This window comes from Aotus nancymaae, unplaced genomic scaffold (assembly GCF_030222135.1).
Source record: "Aotus nancymaae isolate 86718 unplaced genomic scaffold, 86718_ANA_hifiasm-v0.15.2.pri h1tg000021l, whole genome shotgun sequence".
NCBI lineage: Eukaryota > Metazoa > Chordata > Mammalia > Primates > Aotidae > Aotus > Aotus nancymaae.
The window spans coordinates 2473501-2486155 of record NW_026988433.1 but is presented as its reverse complement, the minus strand read 5'-3'; the positions used below and the strand labels follow the sequence as shown (position 1 = coordinate 2486155).

General features: G+C 47.5%; 1 protein-coding gene across 9 annotated transcripts in view; it reads right to left on the bottom strand.

Annotated features, from left to right (window-relative positions):
* The window catches only part of RIMBP2 (RIMS binding protein 2), a 340749-nt gene that overhangs the window by 241679 nt on the left and 86415 nt on the right, over window positions 1-12655 (bottom strand). For 8 of the 9 annotated variants that reach the window (XM_064379555.1, XM_064379553.1, XM_064379554.1 and 5 more), the window contains exon 2: window positions 7085-7218. The exons of the other annotated variant lie outside the window; for it this stretch is intronic. The gene's annotated coding sequence lies outside the window, so the exon portion shown is untranslated. The remainder of the gene's footprint in view (window positions 1-7084; window positions 7219-12655) is intronic. 9 annotated transcript variants of the gene reach the window in all.

Below are 12655 nucleotides of genomic sequence, written 5' to 3'. Positions count from 1 at the left end.
TATAAATTTAGTACGTAAGTAATGAAAATTAAAAGTTGCAGAGGAGGTTACATGTGTACTTGGACATGCACACGTAGAATTGTGTACAACATTCACTTCTGCCTATGCACCTGCATCTGTTTTACATGAAGATGTTGTATTTGTGCGTATATTTGTGTATGCGTGGGGAAAGGTCTGAGAATTCTGAAAAGAAACACCAAACTCTTAATAATGATTCTCCATGGAAATTAGGAACAGGAAATATTTATGGGAGACTTCAATGTTTTACTTTATACATCTCTGAGAGATGTGACTTTTTCAGTGAGCATCTATTGCCCTTCAAATCTGACAAGGTAAAATAATTTTTTCTTCTACTGTACTGATTTAATTCACTTTTATTCTGATTATATTTGGGTTTCTTCGAGACAGAGTCTTGCTCTGTTGCCCAGAATGGAGTGCAGTGGCTCTATCTCAGCTCATTGCAACCTCTGCCTCCCTGGTTCGAGCAATTCTCCTGCCTCAGCCTCCTGAGTAGTTGGGATTACAGGCACATGCCACCACACCCAGCTAATTTTTGTATTTTTAGTAGCAACGGGGTTTGACCATGTTGGCCAGGCTGGTCTCAAACTCCTGACCTCAAGATCCGCCGGCCTCAACCTCCCAAAGTGCTTGGATTATAGGCGTGAGCCACCACGTTGGCTGATATATTTGGGTTTCTTAAATTGATACATAATAGATGGACATATTATTGGGAGTGCATGTGATATTTTGATACACCTATATAATGTGTAAAAGTCACATCAGGGTAACTGGGATATCTGTCACCTTAAACCTTAATCTTTTTTGTACTAGGCATGTTCAAATTATTCTCTTGTAGCAATTTTTGAAATGAGCATAGCTTTAAAGCTGCTCACAGATGCTCACAACCCCTGTGAAAGTTGTTGATGATACAATTGATCCTACTCGGCTCTGTGAATAAGCATCTTAATGTGTTTTATTGATATGCTAAGGCCTGTCTGGATGGACAGAAACAGCAGCGCTGTTGAGAACGGTCACTGTGGATTTAGGCGGGAAGTGCTGCCTTTGGAGAGATTACAGCTTAGTAACACTGAGGTGTGCTTAGATTGGAGTTACTCACAGAGAGCCTCCTCTTCCAAGTCAAACGTGCAGTCCACCTCAGACTCACCTACTAGACCCGCCCCTTCAAACAGTCATGAGGGCATATTTTCTAATTGCCCTCCCTTCATGGTGAAATACTTCAAAGATTCCATTCCCTTCTAGAGTGAGAACAAGAGCTAAATTTAATGCAAAAACTTAATGATGCATCTGCAATTCCAAGCAGCCAACAATCTATCAAAAAAAGACCAGCTCATTCCAAATATAGGAAAGCCTCATGCACACACACAGCACTCCACGCTGTACCTTCCAACCTCAGAATGACCAAACTTTAAACACATCAAAAAAGTAATAAGCCCTCAAAATAATCTGCTTGTGATCTCCAGGAGAACAGACTGGCTTCTGTATCCCATAGCCCAAGTATAATAAATGCACTGGAAAAAGATTACAAATAATAACCCACACCACTCAGTTGAAACACACTCTTTGAAAGTGTTCTTAATGACACAATTTGTCTTTTTAGGGCATACAGATAAACACATTGTCATAAATGATATTCATTGAAGAAACTAATACCATTACAATAATGAAAACTAAAGGGTTTTGAAATATTTTCCAGGAATGTTACCCACCTCCCAGGACGCTGCCGTTACTCATTAAGTGATGATTAGTGACTATTGTAATGAGAAACAATGATTACAAAGTGCATATCCTACACTGGAAACAGTTAAGCTTCACATGGCACCCTTTCTGCCTTCTACGGAAAATGAATGCATCCAGCATCACCACCATCTCCTCCATCACAACTACCGCCAGCATCACCACCATCTCCTCCACAACTACCGCCAGCATCACCACCATCTCCTCCATCACAGCTACCGCCAGCATCACCACCATCTCCTCCATCACAACTACCGCCAGCATCACCACCATCTCCTCCATCACAACTACCGTCAGCATCACCACCATCTCCTCCGTCACAACTACCGCCAGCATCACCACCATCTCCTCCATCACAGCTACCGCCAGCATCACCACAATCTCCTCCATCACAGCTACCGCCAGCATCACCACCATCTCCTCCATCACAGCTACCACCAGCATCACCACCATCTCCTCCATCACAACTACCGCCAGCATCACCACAATCTCCTCCATCACAGCTACCGCCAGCATCACCACCATCTCCTCCATCACAACTACCGCCAGCATCACCACCATCTCCTCCATCACAACTACCGTCAGCATCACCACCATCTCCTCCATCACAACTACCGCCAGCATCACCACCATCTCCTCCATCAGAGCTACCGCCAGCATCACCACCATCTCCTCCATCACAACTACCGCCAGCATCACCACCATCTCCTCCATCACAACTACCGCCAGCATCACCACCATCTCCTCCATCACAACTACCGCCAGCATCACCACCATCTCCTCCATCACAACTACCGCCAGCATCACCACCATCTCCTCCATCACAACTACCGTCAGCATCACCACCATCTCCTCCATCACAACTACCGCCAGCATCACCACCATCTCCTCCATCACAGCTACCGCCAGCATCACCACCATCTCCTCCATCACAACTACCGTCAGCATCACCACCATCTCCTCCATCACAACTACCGCCAGCATCACCACCATCTCCTCCATCACAACTACCGCCAGCATCACCATCTTCTCCATCACCACAACTACCGTCAGCATCACCACCATCTCCTCCATCACAACTACCGCCAGCATCACCACCATCTCCTCCATCACAACTACCGACAGCATCACCACCATCTCCTCCATCACAACTACCGCCAGCATCACCACCATCTCCTCCATCACAACTACCGCCAGCATCACCACCATCTCCTCCATCACAACTACCGCCAGCATCACCACCATCTCCTCCATCACAGCTACCGTCAGCATCACCACCATCTCCTCCATCACAGCTACCGTCAGCATCACCACCATCTCCTCCATCACAGCTACCGTCAGCATCATAACCATCTCCTCCATCACAACTACTGCCAGCATCACCACCATCTCCTCCATCACAGCTACCGTCAGCATCACCACCATCTCCTCCATCACAACTACTGCTAGTATCACCACCATCTCCTCCATCACAGCTACCATCAGCATCACCACCATCTCCTCCATCACAGCTACCGCCAGCATCACCACCATCTCCTCCATCACAACTACCGCCAGCATCACCACCATCTCCACCATCACAACTACCGCCAGCATCACCACCATCTCCTCCATCACAACTACCACCAGCATCACCACCATCTCCCCCATCACAGCTACCGCCAGCATCACCACCATCTCCTCCATCACCACAACTACTGACAGCATCACCACCATCTCCTCCATCACAACTACTGCCAGCATCTCCACCATCTCCTCCATCACAACTACCGCCAGCATCACCACCATCTTCTCCATCACCACAACTACTGACAGCATCACCACCATCTCCTCCATCACAACTACCACCAGCATCACCACCATCTCCCCCATCACAGCTACCGCCAGCATCACCACCATCTCCTCCATCACCACAACTACCGACAGTATCACCACCTTCTCCTCCATCACAACTACCACCAGCATCACCACCATCTCCTCCACAACTACCGCCAGCATCACCATCTTCTCCATCACCACAACTACTGCTAGCATCACCACCATCTCCTCCATCACAACTACCACCAGCATCACCACCATCTCCCCCATCACAGCTACCGCCAGCATCACCACCATCTCCTCCATCACCACAACTACCGACAGTATCACCACCTTCTCCTCCATCACAACTACCACCAGCATCACCACCATCTCCTCCACAACTACCGCCAGCATCACCACCATCTTCTCCATCACCACAACTACTGCCAGCATCACCACCATCTCCTCCATCACAACTACCACCAGCATCACCACCATCTTCTCCATCACCAGAACTACCAGCAGCATCACCACTATCTCCTCCATCACAACTACCACCAGCATCACCACCATCTCCTCCACAACTACCGCCAGCATCACCACCATCTCCTCCATCACAACTACTGCCAGCATCACCACCATCTCCTCCATCACAACTACCGCCAGCATCACCACCATCTCCTCCACAACTACTGCCAGCATCACCATCATCTCCTCCATCACCACAACTACTGCCAGCATCACCACCATCTCCTCCACAACTACTGCCAGCATCACCACCATCTCCTCCACAACTACCACCCGTATCACGACCATCTTCTCCATCACCAGAACTACCAGCATCACCACCATCTCCTCCATCACAACTACCGCCAGCATCACCACCATCTCCTCCATCACCACAACTACCGCCAGCATCACCACCATCTCCTCCATCACAACTACCACCAGCATCACCACCATCTCCCCCATCACAGCTACCACCAGCATCACCACCATCTCCTCCATCACCAGAACTACCGACAGCATCACCACCATCTCCTCCATCACAACTACCGCCAGCATCACCACCATCTTCTCCATCACCATAACTACTGCCAGCACCACCACCATCTCCTCCATTACAGCTACCGCCAGCATCACCACCATCTTCTCCATCACAACTACCACCAGCATCACCACCATCTCCTCCACAACTACTGCCAGCATCACCACCATCTCCTCCACAACTACTGCCAGCATCACCACCATCTCCTCCACAACTACCACCAGTATCACGACCATCTTCTCCATCACCAGAACTACCAGCATCACCACCATCTCCCCCATCACAGCTACCACCAGCATCACCACCATCTCCTCCATCACCAGAACTACCGACAGCATCACCACCATCTCCTCCATCACAACTACCGCCAGCATCACCACCATCTTCTCCATCACCATAACTACTGCCAGCACCACCACCATCTCCTCCATTACAGCTACCGCCAGCATCACCACCATCTTCTCCATCACAACTACCACCAGCATCACCACCATCTCCCCATCACAGCTACCACCAGCATCACCACCATCTCCTCCATCACCAGAACTACCATCAGCATCACCACCATCTCCTCCATCACAACTACCGCCAGCATCACCACCATCTCAACTACCGCCAGCATCACCATCTCCTCCAACACCAGAACTACCGCCAGCATCACCAACATCTCCTGCACCACCACAACTACCGCCAGCATCACCACCATCTCCCCCATCACAGCTACCGCCAGCATCACCACCATCTCCTCCATCACAACTACTGCCAGCATCACCACCATCTCCTCCATCACAACTACCGCCAGCATCACCACCATCTCCTGCACCACCACAACTACCACCAGCATGACCACCATCTCCTGCACCACCACAACTACCGCCAGCATCACCACCATCTCCTCCACCACCACCATGCTTACTGGAATCTGAGACTCAGACTCATTTGCTATCAAAGGCAATGCCAAGCCCAAGCCAGGGCACCGAAGGTCTGTCTGGTTCACCTTCTGCTGTGCGATCAAATGTAGGTGGAGCAGTCACCACTGCCAGTGCCTGGCCAGCCATTTTGGGACTGAAAACCTTTGGTAACAGAAAGCAGCTGTTGTTCTTACCACCCAAGACTGTCTCATGATCACACAGTGAACTACCGCCCTGAGTTCAGATCACACCTCTGTACGAGACCTCAAACCAAACATTTCACAAGGAATGAAGAAGCCAGCCTAGATTTCTTTCCTGAACCCTGAACCTGGCCACTGAACTGCAGATTTTTCCCTGTATTTAGGTGTCAATTGGGTAACTCAGACTCAAAACTGGGCTTCAGTGCAAACCTGAATGTGAATCTCCCCTCACTTCTGCTGTTTTTCTCATCTTAGGAAACAGTCCTCCCCTTCCGCCATGCAGCCCATGCCAAAGCCGTGTTTGTCACCCCCTCACACTCCCTCCCACCCAATCTATCACAACGGCCGGCAGGTCCTGACCTCCCCAGTGACCCTCACGTCCACTACCATCCTGGTGCAGGCCGCCCTTGCCAGTCGACTGGACTCCACGTCACCGCCTAATCCTGGTGCAGGCTGCCCTTGCCAGTCGACTGGACTCCACGGTCACCGCCTAATCCTGGTGCAGGCCGCCCGTGCCAGTCGACTGGACTCCACGGTCACCGCCTAATCCTGGTGCAGGCCGCCCTTGCCAGTCGACTGGACTCCACGGTCACCGCCTAATCCTGGTGCAGGCCGCCCTTGCCAGTCGACTGGACTCCACGGTCACCGCCTAATCCTGGTGCAGGCCGCCCTTGCCAGTCGACTGGACTCCACGGTCACCGCCTAATCCTGGTGCAGGCCGCCCTTGCCAGTCGACTGGACTCCACGGTCACCGCCTAATCCTGGTGCAGGCCGCCCTTGCCAGTCGACTGGACTCCACGGTCACCGCCTAATCCTGGTGCAGGCCGCCCTTGCCAGTCGACTGGACTCCACGGTCACCGCCTAATCCTGGTGCAGGCCGCCCTTGCCAGTCGACTGGACTCCATGGTCACTGCCTAATCCTCTTGGCTCCCATGCTTACCTCCACCTCCATTCAGAACTGGGAGTGATCTTATTAAAATAAAAATGAGGTGTCACTCTCTACCTAAAATCAATCACTACTCTCTGACCATCATTCTTAAGATTTAGAATCCATCCCTTAGCACAGCCTGCCCTAAGCTCCTGAATGAACTGCCCTGTCCACCTGTCTCCATCTGCGCTCCAGACACCCAGATTTTCATGCATCAAGTTATTTCTTGCCTCGGGGCCTTTGCACGGCTGTTCCCCATGATGTGCCTCTGTGAGTAGAGACCACACCTGCTCTGTTTACCACTCTGCCCTCTTAACTCGAGGACATACAGTTGGCACTTGATAAATATGCCTTGAATCAATCAGCAATCCGTGAAAGAACAGACGCAACCCCTAACGGACACAGAGGAATGCTGCTTCAGAGAAAAGAAGGCGTGGCTTACCACAGAGTTTCTCTGCCGAGTTCCTGGTCTCAGGACACAAAGTGGGAAATTTCCCCTGGGCCTCCCAAAGCTTGGGTCTGAGCGAACGTGGCCTCAACACCCGCAGGCTTCAGGTCTGGCGGGTCATTTCCAAGCTGCAGGAAGAAGCAGACACAATCTTCTGTCACCAAGGATGACTTGCAAGTTGGCTTTTCTGTCTCCCCCACCTTCCTTGATGCCTAAGAGGGAGGGAGAGGCAGGAATTCTGCTACCATTTTCCAGTTCAAAACACTGAGGGCTGAGTGAGGGACACATTTGAAACTGAACTCATGGTCCTCCCTGCCTGAGATTTTTCTTTCCCTTCAACCAAATGTCCTGGTACAGAACAATGCAGAAATACACATAGCCATTGACACAAAGCTTTCATGACTCCTTGAGTACACATTCAAGTTCCTGAATTTGCCAGGAGAAATGTACCTAGGGCTAATGATCCAAGACAGAAGAGAGGGACAGAACTGAGGACACAAGTCAGCATCAGGGCACGCACTGCACATACCCCTAACTATCAAGACGTGACTGACGCCCAGCCGATGGCAAAAAGAGTTATTATAGATCAAACTAATTAATAAAAACCAATATAAAAACCAACAAGCGTGCCACACAGTCAACTCTTGGGGAATTCCCATCTTGGCCACCAAATATTCAAAACCAAAAATTCCTGTATATCAGCAGACCTTCATGTTGACATACACAATCAAAATATCAGAAATTCTTTTACTTCTATTCTGTTTAAAAGAGTTATTAACCTGCTCAGAATCACCAAATAAGAAGATAAATTAACTTAGGTTTTATCAAAAAGCTTGCTAGTATCCTGTGAATGTATGAACCAGCAGGGGTGAAAGGAAGGATAAAAAGCAAATGAGGTTTTATCCTAGACCTTGGAGCTGAAAAACCATCTGTATGGCCAAAATTCAATGTATTTCAATTTAGCAAACATTTTCTGAGCGCCTGCAAATGTTCCTGACGGCTGTTAGGCCCAAGCATGAGTAAGATCAAGGCCTCCCAGGACTCTGTCTGACAGGGAAGACCACAACAGGCATGTATAACGTTAGTTCAAGCTAGAATTTCATAGGATTTAGAATTTTGTGCAAGGGATCTGTGAGAGAAAGACATCTAGGCAGGAGACTAAAGCTAATTTTCTAGAGTATTTAATGAGGGAGCCCAGGACTCAGAGGTAGTGGGACGCGGTTATAACAGTCAAATGCTATTTCACCGAAAACAGAAATTAGACAGTCTTCCCGCAGATACCCCTCCCCAGACCCAATGCATTAGGCATGTAGGTGGATGCTACCCATACCGCCTTCAAACCAGGCAGGAAACTGGAAATGTTTTGGTAGAAAACTACAATCCAAGAGCAAAGACCACGCCTTAGGAGTTTCTAGAACAAAACGATCGCCCCTCACAGACACCCTGGAGTGAGCTCACCATGGACCTCCCCCAGTCTGTCAAGGCTGTGCTCCAAACCCAGTCAACCAAGGTGTACAGCTTCATTTGAAAACCTCTAATGTGGAAGAGTAAAAGAACACACCTTAATAAAACCCAGGAGAGAGAGAGATCATGCAGGCAACCAAACCAAGCTTGGAAAAAAAAGCAAGAGTTCTATCAAGTATCTTCAGAAAGCACATCAAAGTTAACAAGAAGCTACAAAGACCGTCAAAGGACAAAAAGAACTCCTGTGAATGAAAACGAGAGTTGCTGAAATAAAAAAATTTAATGGCAGATTTGGATGATAAAGAAATCTCCCGAAGTGCTAGAAAATATTAAAGAAAAAAGGAAACATCGATCCAGGAGGTCTAACTTTTACCAATAAGGTTTTCAGAAGAGAAAATAGTAACAATCAGCTGACTGAAGCCCAGCCAATTACAGAAAGAGTTATTATAGGTCAAATTAATTAATAAAAATTAATATAAAAACCGACAAGCATGCTACACACAGCAAACTCTTGGAGAATTCCCATCTGGGCCACCAAATATTTAAAAACAAAAATTCCTGTGTATCAGTAGACCTTCATGTTGACACAAACAATCAAAACATCAAACTCCTTTACTTCTGTTTTGTTAGAGTTTTTAAACTGTCCAGAATCACAGATGAGAAATTGAAAATTGTCAGGAAAACAGAAGAACATGTTCCAGATTAAAGGATCTCATGAGAGCTCTGCAAGATAGATGAAAACAGACCTAAAGCGGAGAGCACCACGAGATTCCAGAAGGTGAATGATAAGGAGGAGGCCCCAAACACTTCCCGTAACAATTAGAGGAAGAAGTAGAATTCTGAAAAGGAAAAGAATGGGTTAGGGCATTGGACTTCTCAGCAGCAACCTTGGAAGCCAACAGAATGTCTTTAAAATTCTGGGTCACTGGATTGCAGTGGCTCACGCTTGTAATCCCAGCAATTTGGGAGGCCAAGGTGGGCAGATCACGAGGTCAGGAGTTCGAGACCAGTCTGGCCAACACTGTAAAAACCCGTTTGTACTAAAAATACAAAACTTAGCCAAGTGTGCTAGCATGCACCTGTAATCCCAGCTACTTGGGAGGCTGAGGCAGGAGAATCACTTGAACCCGGGAGGTGGAGGTTGCAGTGAGCCGAGATCATGCCATTGCACTCCAGCCTGGGCAACAAGAGCAAAACTCCATCTCAAAAAAAAAAAAAAAAACAACTTCTGATCGACTATTATTTCCAACTTAAGATTCTATACCCAAACAATCTGTCAATCAAGTGTGAGGACAGAGGAGAGCGATTTCCAGACATGCAAAGACTCATAAGATGTACCTCCACGGTGAGTTCCTTCCTAGGAAATGACTGGAAGATGTGCTGCAGAAAAACAAGTGGGGGAACAAAAGATAAAAGGCAAAGCCACAGAATCGCAGAAACAACAAATCCCACCCTAAACAGGGATAGAGAAAAATTCCAAGGTGACGGCTGAGCCTTAGCTCTCCAGAGCAATCAGTTTGAAACAAGAAGACAAAGGGCTCTAGAAATAAAAACGCTGGAGAAAACAGAGACTCAAGAAAAGCTTTTGATATTAGAAAGAACTGGAGAAGAGTTTTTAATATGTGGATTGCAAATGGCACAATTGAAAATCAGGCTATTAATAACTCCAGGAAAGCTAAAAAGCCATACAATGAAAGAAATGTAATCACAGTCACTAATTGGTGCTACCACTAACAATATACACACAATAACAATGTGACAACTAATTATTCACTTAAATAAAGTAGCAGTTTAACTATGTGTATAGATTCGAGGAGGGAATCTAAGGCTAAATCTTCAGCTACCACAGAGCTTCTCAACCTCAGCAGAGTGAGGTTTGGAGCCAGATAATTCTTCCTTGTGCAGGCTGTCCCGTGCACTGTGGGGCGCTGAGTGGCATCCCTGCCAGTGGCACACACTTTTCCCTGAATCATGACAAACAGAAGCGTCTCCCAACACCAACCCTGAAAGGCAAAACTGCCCACTCCAAGCCCTTTGAGAACCACTTGTCCACCATCCCAGAAAGTGCTGCTAATATTTTTACTTAGGAAAATTGGCAAGTCAAAAAAGAAAAGTCACAATACAGGCAATTTTAAGTATTAGGAGCTTCAAGAAGAAAACCACTAGAAATACTGAAAGCGGGCTTGAGGGACCGCGTAAGGAAAGAAGAGACAGCAGGGGATTTTTTTTTCATATACTTTTACGCACTTGAGTTTTCAAATTACATGCATGCACTTTCAAGTTAAAAAATTACTGTTGGAGCACAAAAGAAAGCATGCTGTCTAGTTTGGAAACTCACTGAAGTCTTCCTCTACGAATCTGTCTCAAAGGAGACCTTACCCTATCATATTACTTTGATATGCTTAGGTCTTTTTCTTAAACTACAAGAAACAAACAGCTATCACATAAAAACATTTCAAAACGTCTATACATCTCCTAAAATCATCGATGCAACACCACGGGTCCACCTGCTTCACTGTGGGATGATTTCAGTAAACAGTGAAAGGCACAGAGATGTTTCTAACCATGATCAGGTGGGCTGGGGCAAACGAATCAAGGCGGAGACCTCCAGTGAGATCCCTGCAGGCAGGGGCAGTGTCATCATACCGCCTCCTCCTAGTGCAACCTCCAGTGAGATCCCTGCAGGCAGGGGCAGTGTCATCATACCTCCTCCTCCTAGTGCAACCACCAGTGAGATCCCTGCAGGCAGGGGCAGTGTCATCATACCTCCTCCTCCTAGTGCAACCGCCCGAGTCCTTCCTCTGCCAACACACATCCTATTCTGCGCCTCGGAGGAATTATGCTCTCAGAGAAATCGTTAAGAATAACATGAATAAACAAGATTACAGAAGTCATGATAATCTGCAAGTTGTGTCCATTTTTTTCTAGTTCTATTAAAGAAGAAAAAAATTTAGGTGGGGCAATGATTCCTGGCTTCTCGGTGCATGTAGTGAATGTCAGAGTCCTCGGCACACAGTAAGTAACTGCACCGCTTTCTCCCCTCATCTTCCCGGGGTCCGGGACTGCGCTTTTTCAACCACCTTTGCTCTGGACGCCTCCTGCCCTCTGCTCGGCCTGCTCAATCGTTGAAGAGGCTAACAGGCTCTAATATCTCACCAGGCTGACTGGAGAGCTTGCTAATGGTTATAGGACATGAAAAACTACTCCGTACGGTTACTTGTGAAGTATGATGATTATTAATTCAAAAGTGGTCCAGCAAGATGAAGGCTTTGTGGGGCTGTGCATAACCAACCCTAACGAGCCCAAGTAAAATTCAGTACAGAGCTCAAAGACCACTTTACACAAGTTTTAATTAACAGAGTCATTTAGGGAAAGAGGAAAACAAAAACAATGATTAATTGATGTACGTTTTACTGCTGCCATCAAATGCCAGGCGACATAAAACACCGGCCACCTGCTCTGCCCCATAAACATCTTTATCACGGAGCAGAGAACCACGCCTTCCGCCACGACGGAGGAGCTGCTTCTTGCTGTTTAATGTCAGGCATAGATGCAGTTCATTTCACCTGTTTACTGCAAGGTTCTCGCTACACAGAAGAAATTAAAACGGAACCCCCGGGTCTTAAGCCAGAGTGAGCACCCTCACATCTCTACCATATATGATCTCAACTAACAGCGGACTTACACCAAATTAAATGCTGCAATTACAGCCATTGTCTGATTATATTCATCATCTAAAGGATGTTCAACTTCATGTCATCCTTTGAGCTCAAAGAACTGAAACTGCTGCACAAAAATCAAACACAGCGTCAGAGTTTCCACTTGAGATTTCACACCTTTGAATATGTGCCGTTCCTAATGCCAGTCCTGTGATGCTCACACTGGCAAAACCAACCTGCTCCCACCAGAACAGTGATTTCCGAGAGGGGACAGCTGGAGGGACAAGTAAGGGAACACCCAGCCGTCAGTCAGGTTAAACCCGCTGCCTTTCCCCCGAGCCACATCCTGTCCACAACTTACCGAAAACTGACCCCGGGACTAAAAGTCCTTTCTAGTCTGAAACAGGGCCTGGGGACAGACTTGGAACGAAACACTCACAGG